General features: G+C 38.5%; 1 long non-coding RNA gene across 3 annotated transcripts in view; it reads left to right on the top strand.

The window, feature by feature from the left end:
* Window positions 1-17,147, top strand: part of LOC129147482 (uncharacterized) — a 122,250-nt gene that overhangs the window by 58,454 nt on the left and 46,649 nt on the right. For 2 of the 3 annotated variants that reach the window (XR_008554849.1, XR_008554848.1), the window contains exon 3: window positions 1,086-1,161. This is a non-coding gene — a long non-coding RNA (uncharacterized LOC129147482). Of the gene's footprint in view, window positions 1-1,085; window positions 1,162-1,731; window positions 1,815-17,147 lie in introns of those variants that run through there. The other variant, XR_008554850.1, reaches the window with a different exon arrangement.

Raw genomic sequence — 17,147 nt, 5'->3', positions numbered from 1 at the left:
TAGTGGCTAAACAAAAGATAACTTTAAAAAGTTGTTAGAGAAAAGCATCTGAAGTTTTAATAAAATTTTTGTAGCTATCGTATACTTTTAGTCTATACTTCTCTTTGTTTTTAGCTGGACTTTAGCATACAGATCCTTTTTTCTGATTCTCACTGTTTTAGGTCTCTTTCAATCTCTCTCTTCCCCATCCTCTTATTTAAAAAATACCAATCCCCTAAATATCTCTTCTGAAATATTCAGTATAAAGTTTCAAGCCAAAATAAACTAATTTTTTCCCACTGACAAATTAATTGTGAGAAAATAAGTCCTCTTGCCCTGATGGCAAGGATAGGATGAGTTAAAAGAAGGTGGCCTTTATGGAGTAGAAGAGGGTGGTTTGTGGAAAGCAGTGCCTTGATTGTCAACAAGGACCACAGTGTCAGCTTTTTATAAGCTTTCCAGAAGTCTTGATCAAAACTTCCTCTCAACTTGTACTGTTAGATATCAACTTTGCTCCATACAATATCTCTGAAATCAGTGTAGTTCATACCTATAGGAGTCTCTTGAAGGCACAGTGAAATTTAGACATTTTCAGGGGACAGATATTGGAATAGTTAGTGTTAGGGTTTTGTTTTTTTTTTCTTCAAAGGATAAATGTTATTCTGTTACATTATTTTTGTTTTGTTTTGTTTTGTTTTGCATCAGTCAATTTTGAATTAACTACCATGTAGTGATGACCATATACAGTGTATCCACAAAACACAGAAAGGACATTACCATTCCCATCTCCTGTCAAAATCAGTCATTTCCAAGTTTGTGGGTCACAAGCCCCTAAGATCCTGAGGCTTGTTGCAACAAGTCCTTGAATTCACCTGCATGGTGGTAATTGCCTCAAGTTCAACAAACAACTCTCCTACATAAACAGTGTTTTCTATTCTTTTCTAAATGAACATAGCTGTGTATTTAAATATAAAATTTTAAAAAATAATTATTAAATGTATAGTAGGTTTGCATCATTATGTATATTCCTAAGATAATACAAAAAGTACAGATCCTAATACATAGAGTTGGGGGAGGTTTATTAAATGTGTTTGGTTCTATGGCAGGAGACCCTGGAAAACCACTGACAGATGGCAAGAGCCAGAGGGACCTTAGCAGTCATCCAGCCTCCTCATTTTACTGGTAAGGAAACTAAGGCTCAGAAAGGGGAAGGGTCATTCAATGACACAGAGGCGTAAGTGGTAGTGTTCGGACATGAGTCCCGTTCTCCTAAGTTCACATTAGGACTTCTTAGTGCTAATTCCATTGCAACACCCTATTTCAAGATTCATAAATGCCAACTGGCTTGACCAGGCAACTGGAGTCAGTGAAAAGCCTAGACTGGCACCTAGAAATTTTGACTTTCAGATCAACCCATTGTTGGTTGATATTACCATTCCATCTCTCTGATATGTCCTTACTTACTGTTTAAGTTGTGGCAGTAGTACACATTAAATGTTACATGTGATCATTGTATTCTTTCTGAAGTTCTAACACATGTAAAAGACAAGAGTCATTACATTTTGTGTAGTTAAATGGTCTGAACAGTTAAAATTTCATGAGATGCCATTTTTAAAGAGAAGCTGCTCCTTGTATCCTATTCCCATTACTAAACTAAAATACAAAATGTTAGCTCTTTAAGACTAGCAATACAGATATCCCTTTGTTCTTTAGAGTGTAATAATAGATTACGCTTACCTCTCGTGTTACCAGATGAAGAAGGTGGCAGGCTCAAAGCAGACAACTACTGTTGAAAGAAAAACAAGAGAATGTAATTATTGTGCACAATGTCATCTGGAGGAATGTTGCAAAGAAAAATTAAAATTTGGAAAATTTTGGAAACAACAATCTCCCTTAAGTGAATAATTACCAGGAATGTAAAACTAGCCAAGTTTTCTTCCATGTATACATACCTTAAGGAATTTTGAGGAGGGACAGGACAGAGGCACCTCAGTTCCACTTTTATAGAGCCATTCTGCAAACACAGCAACCACCTCAGCTGTCCTAGCTAGGAACCTACTTGGCAAAATGGTTTTTTTGGCAATCTCTTTGCACAATATTCACTGACTGTGGCTGTGAATGGATATAATTAGAAATATTTGTTGTCACCCATAAATAATTTGACAGAGGATGATCTGGGTGTTTTTTTTTAATAGGCATTTGATAGGGGATGGGGATTCAGGGCTTCTGAGGCTGTTTCTCCAGCTTTGCTTTTGCATCATTCATCGCAGAATTCGAAGCCAGGTTCCCACTTACTCTCCTGTGTATAAAATTGGCCTGGCAGAATGAGCCTGACGTGAGGAGTTTAGGACTAATTGATTTGTTAGCACTTAGAGCCATTGAGAAGCTGCGATGAATTTTAGATCTGACACTTTAATTGGAAGCAGTGAGTGATAGATATTAAGGCACAATTCCTCGCCCACGTCCGGATTTTGGAAACAGGCGATAGATTTTTTTTAAAGTCTGAAGTCTAAACATGAAGGAGAAAGTGAATTCTTAGATTAGGGTGGTGATGGAGCAGTGGGGGAGTAGTAAAGGATTTAGAATAGATATAAACACTTCTGTTCCTTTTCTGGAGTTCTTGCCATGGATATCTCCAACTCATGTTAGCACTGAGGGCATAGCAGAGTGCCGTGTGACGTTCCATGCAAGTTTCCACTGCGTAATGGAAGGAGACACAAATGTGCATTCCTAGTTCACGGGAAAATCCTCATGGCTAGCTGTAGCTCTAATGAGGTGGGTACTACATATTTTTACTTAAGATGGGAGGAAAGACCTGGTATCCACAATACTCTTAGTGCAATGAGAAGGTGACTGGGCTATCACATATGAGCAAGATACTTATAAATTGGATTTTGGTGGTTTTGCCACATACACAGCTGTTGCTGAATCTGACAGGAAATCTATCTACTCTCAGTGTGTCCCTAAGAACTGGTGTGATATTTTCAACTGTCTTTGGCTAGCTTAAATTACTGATTAATGTGATCACAGTTTTTATACATACTATTAACTTAGAATTTTTCTTTAACACATAACAGCTTGAATTGTTTCTACCTTTTTTTTTTCTTTTGACACAATACTGTGGAATAGTTGGTCAGACTTCTTTTTTTAATCTCCATGGAAATTCACAGAAGTCTAGTGACTTACCCAAAATGTTAGGCTTTAATCTAGAAAGAAGAAACACTTCTGGTTTTTATTTAACTTAAGATTTTGATGACTCACTTATTTTTACTTCTTTTGCAATTTAATATCCAAATTATAGACATAAATGTTATCAAACATGTACTACTTTTGGAACCGAAAGATAAAATAAACTGTGGATGAGATCAAGACACTTAGGCTGAATCATTCAGCTCTGGCTAATGGGGACTCTGCCCAATCGCAGATAGACTGATCATGCAGATCTTGAACACTCTAAAACTACAGTGATACTGTAGTAGAGACTGGCATGGACCACCAGGAGTCGCTCAGGGAACTCTGCAGAGCTTGGATGGGGGAGAAGACTTTCTCTCACACTTGCTTTTCTAATGACTGTCTACATTGGAAATACAGGAAATTAACACTAAGTCTTCTTGTATGTGTGTGGTTCTTTATGAGTAGATATGGGTAAGAAGGAGAGTGATTTTGGATGCCATATTTAAGCAGTCTGGATAAAAGCTTCTCTCTAGCATTTCTCATTATCCTCAAGATTCTGAAATATTATAGTCTTCTGTGATCTTTATCAATTAAATACATAAATCTGGTGAAAACCTAATATTCACCTTATAGAGGTGTATGAATTAAATTAGATCACATCATTAATTTATAGTATATAAAACTTATAAAAGTAACATATGTATTATAGATTCTTTTACTATATTGTAAATGGAAACTATACCCAATTTATATGTAACCTCATTTAATTTATACACATACACAGACATATATTAAAAATTCTTAGCATAGTGTTCACCATGGGCTGCTGAAGCAGACATTTCTTATTAGAGGTAAAGGTCAGAATGGCATGCTGATAATTCTCCCAAAGATGCCCAGGGAGTCCAAGTGGTAGTAAAGGGCTGAGGATAGATGGTGTTTAGGAAATGTCAATGAACAAGATTATTTTTGTTGTTGTTATGTTTTTCTTATCTAAGTTGTGTTTTAAAAAATACAGTTGGGAACTAGGTTGGAGAAATGCTTACGTCCTAGTTTCTGTGGTGTCCAGCATGACAATATGACTTCAGTAGTCTTACTGAGGTGATATTGTCGTGCTGGACACCTTGTTTGTCTTCTTTTAAATTTCTCTGGGACTCCAATGAGTCATCACTACTGAAAAGAAGCTGTATATTTTTAAGTGAACTGCTTGCTACAATTTAGAGTTCTCATTCTAACATGTGGGTGCATTTGCCTATTCAATATATATTTATTGAATGTCCACTACATGTCAGCCCTGTCCTAGCACAGGGTGTTGCTATAAAAATTGGCGAAGCCCATGTCCTCCAAACAATTTCAGTGAATGGAGGAATACATATACAAACAAATAAGTCAACAAGCAATTTAGTAGTAAGTGCTAAAGAGAAAAATAAAGCAGAGTAAAGGGGAAAGAGCATTGTACCAAGCCAGCTTCTACAATATGGTGACATTTGGGTAGAAGTTTGAGGGAATTGAAAAAACAAGCAGTATGGATATCTAGAAAAAGAGTATTTCAGAAAAAGGGAACAGAAAGTGCAAGTCCTGAGGCGGGAGTACACCTGTTTAAGGAACAGCAAGGAAAATGGGCAAGGAAGAGAGAGCCGGAAATGAGGTAGGGAGGGTCAGGTAATGTAAGATCTTGTGGGGACTTTGGCTTTTATAATCTGACTGAGATAAACCGGGGAAGAAATTTAGAAAGTGGAGCAATGTAGTCTGACTGAAGGTTTAAAAGAACCACTCAGATTCCTGTGCTGAATGTAGATTTTAGACAGCAAGGGCGGGGAGGGTTGGAGGGGGAGAAGGAGAGTAGGCAATTGCCACGATGTAGATGGAATATAATGGTGGTTTGGAACATGTCCCTGTTCCAGTAGCTGCATAACAAATTACTCCACACAAAAGGCTTAAAACAACCTTTTTTATTATGCTCATGGGTAGGAAGTTAGAATGTGGAAGGGACACTGCAGTCTCTGTTCTATAATATGTGGAGCCTCGGAGATCCCAAGTCTAGGGGTGATTCAATAGCTAGGGGCAAGTATTATGTCTCATCATAAAGGTTAGAGAAAGAAAAAATTGTTAAGAAGTGTGGCTAAATATGAAGTGGTATTTTGAAGTAGACATGGGGCCAGGAGAAGCTTTGTTAAAAGATGGGAGAGACCAAGCATATTTGTTTTGAGGACAAGAATCCTATAGAGTTCGTCAAAATGATGCAAGCGAGGAAGGGGATAATTGTGGGACACAGGCAAAAGAGGCTGGAGTCCAGAGGCCAGGTGGAAAGGTTGGACTCTGGTGGAAGCAGGGGCACCTCATGTATTAAGCAAGAAGACAGAGAGTGAGGGCAGAATGCAGATTAGTTGGTAGATTTGATAGTGGAAAGATGAAGGAGTTTCTATTTGCTTGCTTCTATTTTCTTAATGAAGTATGAGGCAAGATCTTTGGCTGAGAGGAGGGCAGTGGAGGAGATGTAGTGGATATACAGATAGAAGATGTGAAGTTCATTTTGAAGGCTTGCCCAGAAATACTGTGTTATAATCATGGAGTTAAAATGAGAACAGTTCAGTGATTTGTATTTTTTCTCTCCAGCAACTTTAGTTGCTTGGAGGTGACCATAGAAAATATGAAGAGTGAAATATAGGGAGACAGGGGCAAAGGAGTCAAGTGAGTGATTATAATACCAGACCATGAAAGTTAAGCTTGGAAAAGGAAGAAAATGAGAATATAAGGGGACATCGAACAATGAAAAAGTGGTATAGGTCAATGGATAGGCGGTTGTGATGATGTCAAAGAATTGCAGGGATGGAATATCTGGAGTAGGTGAGCTGGAAATGAGATATTGGATAGAGATCGAATGAAATAAATCCCTCTTGGTTGTGGTGTGTAATGCTTTTTATATACTGTTGGATACAGTTTTCTAATATTTTGTTGGGGATTTTTGCATCTATGTGCATGCTATATATTGGTTTGTAGTTTTTCTGTCTTGTAATGTCTTTATCTGGTTTTGTTACTGGTGCCATTTTGGACTCACAGAATGAATTAGAAAATCTTCTCTTTGTTTTTGTTTTCTTAAAGACATTGTGGCAAATTGGTGTCGTTTCTCTTAAATGATTGGTAGAATTCACTAATAAAAGCATTTGGGCCTGGTACTTTCTTGAGAAAGCTTATTAATTACTGATTAATTTCTTTAATATATACATATGCCTATTCAGAATATCTATTTCTCCTTGTATGCTTTGGTAATTTGTGCAGAAACTGAATGGGATGCTTGAAATTGGGATTTTTGTGAAGGTACAGATATTGATAATGATAAAGGCAGTGATGACTATATGACTTATCACTCTAAAATTTGAACTTGCTTTGAGTAACAGGAGAGGTAAGACATGTATAACCTGAAGAGGAGAGATAAGGTAAGATGCATTAACTGAGTAGGAGACAAAGATAGGATGGAATAACTGAACAGAAGACATAAGACAAATGCAGTAATTGGAGAGGAGAGATAAGAAAGGATGTAATAGAGAAGCCCAGAAGCCACTTCAAGAGGTGCTGGGTGGGCACCATGGCAGGCTGCTCTAACAGTACCTCTTTTTTTTTTTTTTTTTAATCCTCACCTAAGGATATTTTTCCATTGATTTTTTTTAGAGAGAGTGGAAGTGGAGGATGGGGTGTAGAAACAGAGTGAGAAACATCGATGTGAGACACATCCATTTTTTGCCTCCCCCATGCACCCTAACCAAGGCTGGGGATCAAGGCACTAACCAAGCATCCATCCAGATAAATAATTTGAACTCTGTCAGCACCCAGGAATCCCTCTGTTTCCCTTGCAGTCCATGTCTCCCTGCACCCTCCCCCCCGTCCAGCTCCTCTGGGCAGTGGGAATAAAATATTAGCTGATCAATATTTTATCTAGGAGGAGCAGCCACTGCCCACAACTGCGTGAGGAGCAGCAGCCCTGTGACCGCGCGAGGAGCTGCTGCCCCACGAGCAGCCGCTGCCCACAACCACCTGAGGAACAGCCGTTGCCCGTGACTGCGCAACCCGCCACCATGCCCACTGTTGCAACCTCAGGCCCCACACGACACACCTAGATCCTTTCATGAGAGCAAAAATGAGGAGACAGAAGAAAAACCCCCAAAGGAAAGAAAAGGAGGAATCGCCAGAAATGAACTAAATGAAATTGAGGCATGCAATGTGTCAGAAAAATAATCCAGCATAAGGGTGATACAGTTCATAAACCAGATAGATGAGAAAATCAACAACCTGTAAGAATCAGGAGGAAATAAAGAGTGATATAACTACAATAAAAAAACAATATGGAAGCTTTCAACAGTAGACTAGGAGAAGCGGAGGACCGAATTAACTAATTAGAAGACAGGGAAGCAAAACACATGCAACCTGAACTGCAATTGGAGAAAAAAAGTCAAAAGACAGGAAGAGAGCCTGAAGGAGCTTTGGTACAACATGAAACGAAGCAACTTCTGTATATAATAGGGGTGCCAGAATAACAAGAAGAGGAGCAAGGGTTAGAAAATCTATTTGAATAAACAATGTCAGAAAACTTCCCCAATTTGGGGAAGAAAAAGTCACTCAAGCACAGAGAGCCCCAAACAAGATGAACCCCAAAAGACCAACATCAAGACACATCATAATTAGAATGGAAAATGTTAACGACAAAGAGAGAATATTAAAGGCTGCAAGAGAGAGACAGAAAGTTACCTCCAAGGAAGCTCCCATTAGATTATCAAATGATTTCTCAACAGAAACACATCAGGCCAGAAGGGAATGGAATGAAATATACAAAGTGATGCAAAGCAAGGGACTGAATCCAAGAATACTCTATCCAGTAAGGCTATCATTTATAATTGAAGGGGAAATCAGGAGCTTCACACACAAAAAAAGGCTAAGGGAGTTTATCACTACCAAGCCAGCAATGCAAGAAATGCTAAAGGGACTGTTACAAAAAGAAAAAAAGGGGGGGAAGAAGGAACACAGACACAAAAAAATTTAAAATGGCTACAATGCTCCAATCAAAAGACATCTAGTGGCTGAATGGATAAGAAAACATGACCCATATATATGCTGTCTATAAGAGACTTCAGAACAAGAGACTCAAACAGACTGAAAGTGAAGGGATGGAAAAATATTCTTCAGGCAAATGGAAATGAAAAAAAAAGCGGGGGTAGCAATACTTATATCTGACAAAATAGACCTCAGAGTGAAGGCCATAACAAAAGAAAAGGAAGGCCACTTCATAATACTAAAGGGGTCGATACAATAAGAGAATATAAGTCTGGTAAACATATATGCATCCAATGCAGGAGCACCAAAATACATTAAAAAAACAACAACAAAACAAAAAAAACTTCTGGAAGATATCAAGGGAGAGATCGACATCAATTTGAACATAGTAGGGGACTTTAATACCCCACTGACATCACAGGATAAATCCTCTGGATAAAAAAATCAGCAAAGAAACAGCAATCCTAAATGACTCACTAGATAAGATGGTCTTAATTGACATCTTCAGAACATTTCACCCCAAAGCTACAGAATATACATTCTTCTCAAGTGCACATGGGACATTTTCAATGGTAGACCACATATTGGGTCACAGGCAAAGTCTCTCCAAATTTGAGAAGATTGAAATCATATCAAGCATCTTCTCAGACCACAATAGCATAATATTAGGAATCAACTACAATAAAAACAATTTAAAAAGTTCAAACACTTGGAGGCTGAATAGCATGCTATTAAACAATGATTGAGTTACCAAAGTGATTAAAGAAGGAATTAAAAACATCCTTGAAATGAATGATAATGAAAACACAACAATCCAAAAACCTATGGGACACAGTGAAAGCATTTTTGAGAGGGAAGTTCATAGCATTACAGGCCTATATATAAAAAAAGAAAGAAAAACTGGTAATTATCTAACTCTACAACTTAAACAATTAGAAAGAGAGCAATAAGAAAAGCCCAGTGTGAGCAGAAGGACATAGATAATAAAGATCAGAGCAGAAATAAATGACATAGAGATGAAAACACACACACACACACACACACACACACACAACAACAACAAAAGATCAATGAAACAAAGAGCTGATTCTTTGAAAGGGTAAACAAAATTGATGAACCTCTAGCCAGGCTCACCAAAAAGGAAAGAGAAGACACAAAGAAACAAAATCAGAAATGAAAGAGACAAAATAACAACCGACTCCACAGAAATACAAAAGATTGTTAAAAAAAAAATATATATATATATATATATATATATATATATATATATATATAAAATACTATGAACAACTCTACTCCAACAAACTAAACAACCTAGAGGAAATGGACATTTTCCTAGAAAAACACAACCTTCTAAAACTCAATCAAGAAGAATAAAAAATCTCAACAGGCCGATAATTAAGGAGGAAATTGAAGCAGTCATCCAAAAGCTTCCAGCAAAAAAAAGCCCAGTGCCAAACAGCTTCACAGGAGAGTTTTACCAAATATTCAAAGAAGAACTAAAACCTATTCTTAGACTATTCCAAAAAAATTCAAGAGGCAGGCACACTTCCAAGCTCTTTCTATGAAACCAGCATTACCCTAATCCCCAAAACCAGATAAAGACACTACAAAGAAAGAGAATTACAAGCCAATATCCCTGATGTACATAGATGCTAAACTCCTCAACAAAATTCTAGCAAATTGGATCTAGGATTACATTAGAAAGATCATACACCATGACCAAGTGGGATTTATTCCAGGAATGCAAGACTGGTATAATATCTGCAAATCAATAAACGTGATACATCACATAAACAAATTGAGAGACAAAAATCACATTAGTTGATGCAGGAGAGACATTTGACAAAATCCAACACCCTTTCCTGATAAAAACTCAGCAAAGTGGGAATAGAGGGATTGTACTTCAACATAATAAAAGCCTTATATGACAAACCTACAGCCAATATACTCAATGGGCAAAAACGAAAACCATTTCCCCTAAGAACAGGAACAAGACATGGATGCCCACTTTGACCACTCCTGTATGGCATAGTACTGGAAGTGAAAGCCATAGCAATCAGACAAGAAGAAAAAATAAAAGGCATCCAAATTGGAAAAGAAGAAGTAAAATTGTCATTATTTTCAGATGCCATGATATTGTACATAGAAAACCCAAAGACTCCATCAAAAAACTACTAGAACTAATAAATGAATTTGGCAATATAGTAGGATACAAAATTAACACCCAGAAATCTATGGCTTTTTTATACACCAACTAGAGGCCCATTGCATGAAATTCATGCTAGGATAGGCCTTCACAGCCCTGGTTGCCTAGCAACGCCAGCTGCCTCACGACCCCGCCTCCTACCCCTCCCACCCAACCCCACCAGCATCCTCCTTGGCCTGGTGCTGCTCTTGTCCACCACCATACACCCCTGGTTCCCTTGTTCTGTGGAGCCCCAATTGTTTGCTCCACAAAGGGTTTCCTCCCTCTTTGGGCGATCGCAGAGCCCCCCTCACCAGCCACCCGCCTGGCCGGTGGCCTGGGCCTCCCTCTTTGGAGCAATTACAGAGCCCCCTGATTGATCACCCTGCTGGCCAGTGGCCTGGGCCTCCCTCTGCGGGGTGATTGTGGGGCGATGGCGGGCCCCCCCGACCAATCACATCGCAACCCCCTTGGCTGGCCTAGCGCCAGTGTGTGTCATAGCATGGTCGTCCAGAAGGTCATCCAGAGAGTTGTTCTGCTGTTTGGTCATTTGGTTGATTTGCATATTATGTTTTTATTATTATAGATAAGGAACTCACCGAAAGAGAAACTAAAAAAAAAAAAAAAATCCATTTACCATTGCAACAAAAAAATTAAGATACCCAGGAATAAATTTAACCCAGGAGGTAAATGACCTGTACTCAGAAAATTACAGGACACTGAAAGAAGAGATAGAGGAAGACATAAACAAATGAAAGAATATACTGTGTTCATGGATTGGAAGAATCAACATCATTAAAATGTCTGTACTACCCAAAGCAATCTATTGATTCAATGCAATCCCTATTAAAATACCAATAGCATACTTCAAAGACCTAGAACAAACTCTCCGAAAATTCATCTGGAATAAAAAAAGACCCCGAATAGCTGCAGTAATCTTGAGAAAGAAAGAAAGTTGGAGGGATCACAATACCAGATATCAAGCTATATTACAAAGCCACTGTTCTCAGAACTGCCTGGTATTGGCACAAGAACAGACATATAGACCAATGGAACAGAACAGAGAACTCAGATATCGACCCAAGTCATTATGCTCACTTAATATTTGATGAGGCAAGAGCATACTATGGAGTCAAGTAGTCTCTTTAATAAATGGTGTTGGGAAAATTGGACAGATACACGCAAAAAAATTAAACTAGACCACCAACTTACACCATACACAAAAATAAACTCAAATGGCTAAAGGCTTAAATGTAAGATGGGAAACCATAAAAGTCCTAGAAGAAGCCATAGACAGCAAAATAGCAGACATTTGTTGTAGCAATATATTTACTGATACAGCTCCTAGGGCAATAGAAACTAAGGAGAAAATAAACAAATGGGACTACATCAAAATAAAAAGCTTCTACACAGCAAAAGAAACCATCAACAAAACAACAAGAGAGCCACTGTATGGGCAAACATACACTGAGTGGCCAGATTATTATGACCACCTGATGTTTGTAGGCAAATTAGCCATATACTGCATCATATGGGATATGGAAGCCAAAGGCCTGTTCAAACACCTTTGCTGTCTGCAGTTACCAAGATAAAACGTCTCCAATTCACACAGGAACACAAGGATTGGACAGTCAAGCACTGGAAAAAAGTCATGTGGTCTGATGAATCACGTTTCCACTTGCATCATGCAGATGGCAGAGTGAGAATTTCGCAGAAACTGCATGAAAGCATGTACCCCATATGCATGAGTACAACCCTTCAAGCTGGTGGGGGCAGTGTTATGGTTTGGGGCATGTTTTCCTGGCATGATTTGGGCCCTTTAATTCATGTGGAACAACGTCTGAATAGTACAACATACCTAAGTATCATTGCTGATCAAGTTCATCCTATCATGTTGATGGTGTATCCCAATGGAGATGGCTTCTTCCAACAAGACAATGCGCCATGCCACGGTGCTCGTATTGTGCAGGAGTGGTTTCACATGAGGGAGACTTTACCTTGCTTAGGTGGCCCCCACAATCACCACATCTCAATCCAATTGAGCATTTGTGGGACGAAGTTAAAAGAGCCATCAGGCAGCTGGTTCCACAACCATCAAATCTCACAGAACTGGACAGTGCTATTCATCAGGCATGGGGTCAGATTCCTCGCATCACCTTTCAACATCTCGTGGAGTCAATGTCAAGAAGAATCGCCGCAGTATTGAAGGCAAAAGGTAGCCCAACGAAGTACTGATGGGGTGGTCATAATAATCTGGCCACTCAGTGTAATTGCCAATGTTATTTCCGATAAGGGTTTAATCTCCAAAATTTATAGTGAAATTATACAACTTAACAAGAAGAAGATAAACAATCCAATCAAAAAATGGGCAAAGGAACTAAATAGACACTTTTTGAAAGAGGGCATACAGAAGACCATGAGATATATGAATACATGCTCAAAATCACTAATCATCCGAGAGATGCAAATCAAAACGACCATGAGGTACCATCTCACATCTGTCAGAGTGGCTAACGTCAACAAATCAACAAATTAGTGCTGGAGAGGATGCAGAGAAAAAGGAACCCTATTGCACTGCTGGTGAGAATGCAGACTGGTGCAGCCACTGTGGAAAACAGTATGGTATTTCCTCAAAAAATTAAAAATGGAACTTCCATTTGACCCAGTAATCCCACTTCTAGGAATATATTCCAAGAAAACAAAAATGCCAATCAGAAAGGATATATGCACCCCTATGTTCATAGCAGCATAATTTACAATAGCTGCCGAAACCGGTTTGGCTCAGTGGATAGAGCGTTGGTCTGCGGTCTGGAAGGTCCCAGGTTCGATTCCGGTCAAGGGCATGTACATTGGTTGCGGTCACATCCCCCGGTGGGGGTGTGCAGGAGGCAGCTGGTCGATGTCTCTCTCTCATCGATGTTTCTAACTCTCTATCCCTCTCCCTTCCTCTCTGTGAAAAATCAATAAAATATATTTTAAAAAAATAAAAATAAAATAAAAAATAATTTACAATAGCTAAGATTTGTAAAAAGCCTAAGTGCCCATCAGCAGATGAGTGGATTAGAAAAAATGTGGTACATCTACACAATGGAATACTATGCTGCTTTAAAAAAGAAGGAATTCTAACCATTTGCAACAGCATGGATGGACCTGGAGAGCATTATGCTAAGCAAAATAAGTCGGTCAGAGAAAAATAAATATCACATGACCCACTCATTTGTGGAATATAATGAACAGCATAAACTGATGAACAAAATAGAACCAGAGTCATAGAATCATCGAACAGACTGTCAACCTGTGAGGGAAAGCGGGAGGTGAGGGGGTAAGAGATCAACCAAAGGACTTGTATGCATGCAAATGAGTAAAACCAATGGACACTGAAGGGTGGTGGTGAGGGCATGTGCTGGGTGGTGGGGGTGGCTGGGGAGTGGTCAATGGGGGTAAAAGGAGACTTATGAAATACATTAAACAATAAAGAATTTAAAAAAAGAAAAGAAAAGAAAGGATGTAATAAGTGAGAGGGAGGGAGAGAGAGAACAAAATGTAATAACTGAACAAGAGAGAAAAGACAGGATGGAATAACTGAACAGGAGAGATAAGAAAGAATGTGAGTTCAATCCCCAGTTAGGGTGGTTGGGGTGCATACAGGTGGAACTGATCGATGTTGCTCTTTCTCTCTCCCCCTCTCCCTTCCTCTCTCTCTAAAATCAATAAAAACATAGCTTTGGTGAGGATTTTAAAAAAATTAAAAGAAGAGAGAATGACCAGATGCATAATATTCAATTGGAAGGTTGATTTAATTAAGGATTCATTTGATTTAGCAGCGAAGAACTCATAGGATCATGTGAAATACATATAGGTAAGATATGTACAATTTTTTTAATAAAAAAAATTGAGGAGAAAAAAAAAGAAATAGTAATAAACAAACAAACAAACAAACAAACAAAGAAAAAAATCTATATAGGTAAAGTGGAGGGAGCAAAAGCCAAATTGGAGTTAGTAGAAGAGAAGGAGGGAGGTGAGGAAATAGAGACAGAGTGTATCCACAATTCTTGAGAAATTTTGTTGTAAAGGAAAGTAGGGAAATGAGACAATAACTAGAGAAAATAGGATTAAGGGAGAGCGTACGAAAGGGTTCAGTAGAGTGGGAGAGATTGGAATAAAAGTGAAGGAAAAGGATGGTCCATTCTATAAATATGCTAAGACTGAGAAATGGGATGAAATTCAGAGCCAGGCATGGGAGGTGGACCTAAATTGGAGGAGAGACCTCCACAGTGAAAGGAAGAAGATGGCTTGGCAGTAGAAATGTAAGACCATTTTCATCCAATGGCATCTACTTTTTCTTTTAAGCAGGATGTGAGATTATTTTCTAGAATCAAAGAGGCAAATGGAAATTTGAAGAGAGTGGGCAAGATTTCAAATAGAGAGAAATAGAGTGATTGAGCAGGCTGACATTGTAACTCCAGCACTGAAGGCCCAGTGCGTTAGTGGTTGGGAATATATAGTGGTACCATTTTCTCTGAAGTTTGGAATAGTAAATTATCAGATTCATTTAGGTATAGTGTTTTTACACTCAAGTATAATAGAGGGATAGGAAATGGCACAGCATTTTACAGTGTTGTCAAGAAAGTAGACAAAATGATAGATGATGAATGTTTCCTTAGTTGGGAGAGAAATAACAGTAAAACAGAGGCTGGTGAAAATGAAAAAAGTAAAAGGCAAGAATAATGGAAGTGTCAATGGTGTTGAAGACCTGTTATATTGGGAATAGTCCAACAAGAAAGCTGGAAAATGAGGAAGGAGATGCTTGGTTTGGAGACTTTGAAGCTTGGATATTTTCTGGAGTAAGGTTGTAGAAGAGGGAGGTGGAAGAGAAGGCAGTGGAGGGTGGGAGCCAGTGTTTTGGATGAATGATTCATGTGCACATTGAAGTCTCCCAGAAATGTGATATGAAGAGAGAAGAGGTGCCAAAATCTTTGATGAATGAAAGGTCAGTAGTTGATAGTGATAGGGATGTGGAATAGCCAAATAGCATGAATCTCAAAGAAGGGCTTCCTACAACAGTTTAAGCAGCAATGGAGACCGAGGGTGAGGGGTGATTTTGTGTCTAGCTCGGGACTAAGGAGTTCTTAAAGCATGAAAGGATAATGGTTATCTCTTAAGAAAGCTTCCAGGGAAGCTTTGTTTTCAGGGAGGAGCAGGTTTCAATGTAAGCCAAGCAATGGGGGGAATGTTCCAAGGAATATAAGAAATCCCATGTTTTCCCAGGATGGTCGGTATTAAGTGAGGGTACAACTAAGATTGGCTACTATTATCAGACTCTATCTTCTTTTCCTGCCTCTTGCTGAACATTTGCCTATTTATTCATTTCCCCATTAAGTGAATAACCAAATGAAATGGCAATGTGGAATTGGACTAATAGATTGTAATTTTTAGCAGAAAATTGGATAATATATTAAGGCCAGTTGTTTTATAAATTACTTTAAAGTTAGTTTAAGATGTAGTGTTAATCAATCCATTGATCACTACAAAATAAGTGAAGCCAGAGGGAAACTTCCCCAGGAACTGAGGTCCAGAAGTGTTCAGCTGAATAATTTAACCTACCGGATAACAGGATTTAAAACATTTCATTTTATGTTGTTTCTCTTAAATAGGTTGTATAGTGTTCTTGTAAGATCTTTGTTAAGTCCTAATGGACAAGATTCTTGCTTGCTCCCTGTCTGCTAAAAAATGAGATAAACAGAAGGCCCATGCTACCCTCAGTACATGTAAATCTGTAGTAGTAATGCCACAGATTTTATAGCTTTTAGTTATAGATATAATGATGGTTATACATTATAATCATGATGATAATTGTCATAACACCACAGAAAGGTACAATGTAGCAACCTAAAGATAAAATAATGAGAGTAGGAAACAGACTTATAAAAAATAATTGGCCTTCTTTTGCTATCAAAAGTTCTATGAGGAAGCCTTGTAAAAGATGCAGCAGTTTTCAAAGTAAAGAACAAATACTTAAAATATGTTCATTCTTAACTCCTGTTTACCTTCTAATGTAATAACAAGAGAGGAGACTCAGTATAACAAACAACTAAACATCTGTAGGTAACAAAAAAGAAAAATCTCATATTTAAAAAGGACCAGTGCCCTGGCCAGTGTTGCTCAGTGGTTGGAGTGTCGATCCATGCACCAAAGGGTCTTGTGTTCAATTTCTGGTCAAGGGCATGTACCTGGGTTGTGGGTTCGCTCCCTGCCCCCAATTGGGGCTCATGCGGGAGGCAGCCAGTCGATGTCTCTCTCACATCGATGTTTCTCTCTCCCTCCCTCTATTCCACTATCTCTAAAAAACAATGGAAAAAATATACTCAGGTGAGGATTTAAATAAATAAATAAATTGGACCATAAAATCTAGAACATATTTTCCCCTTAGGGATTCTAATGCCAACTTAATAGTTCATATCATTATAGGGAAGAGTTTATATTTTAAAGTGTCTTATCTACATTTTTTACTTTCTCTTTTATTTTGTGTTGGTAATTCATGTTTTACCCTATTTTTACTCAGCTTTGGGATCAAGACTGTTTACTTAATTAAGAGAAATCTGCCAAGTGAGGTTTAACAGGTACTTTATGTTCTGTATGCCTAAGGTCTGCCTCTAGCTTTCACCTGCTCCCCACACGGGCAAGTATGGGCTAGAGCACTTACTAACCGGGATTGACCTGGCTGCTCCTATCACCTCTTATTTTTGGTGACTAAATGCTTCTC

The sequence above is a fragment of the Eptesicus fuscus genome, chromosome 20, assembly GCF_027574615.1.
Source record: "Eptesicus fuscus isolate TK198812 chromosome 20, DD_ASM_mEF_20220401, whole genome shotgun sequence".
NCBI lineage: Eukaryota > Metazoa > Chordata > Mammalia > Chiroptera > Vespertilionidae > Eptesicus > Eptesicus fuscus.
This window is presented reverse-complemented; position numbering and strand designations above follow the sequence as displayed.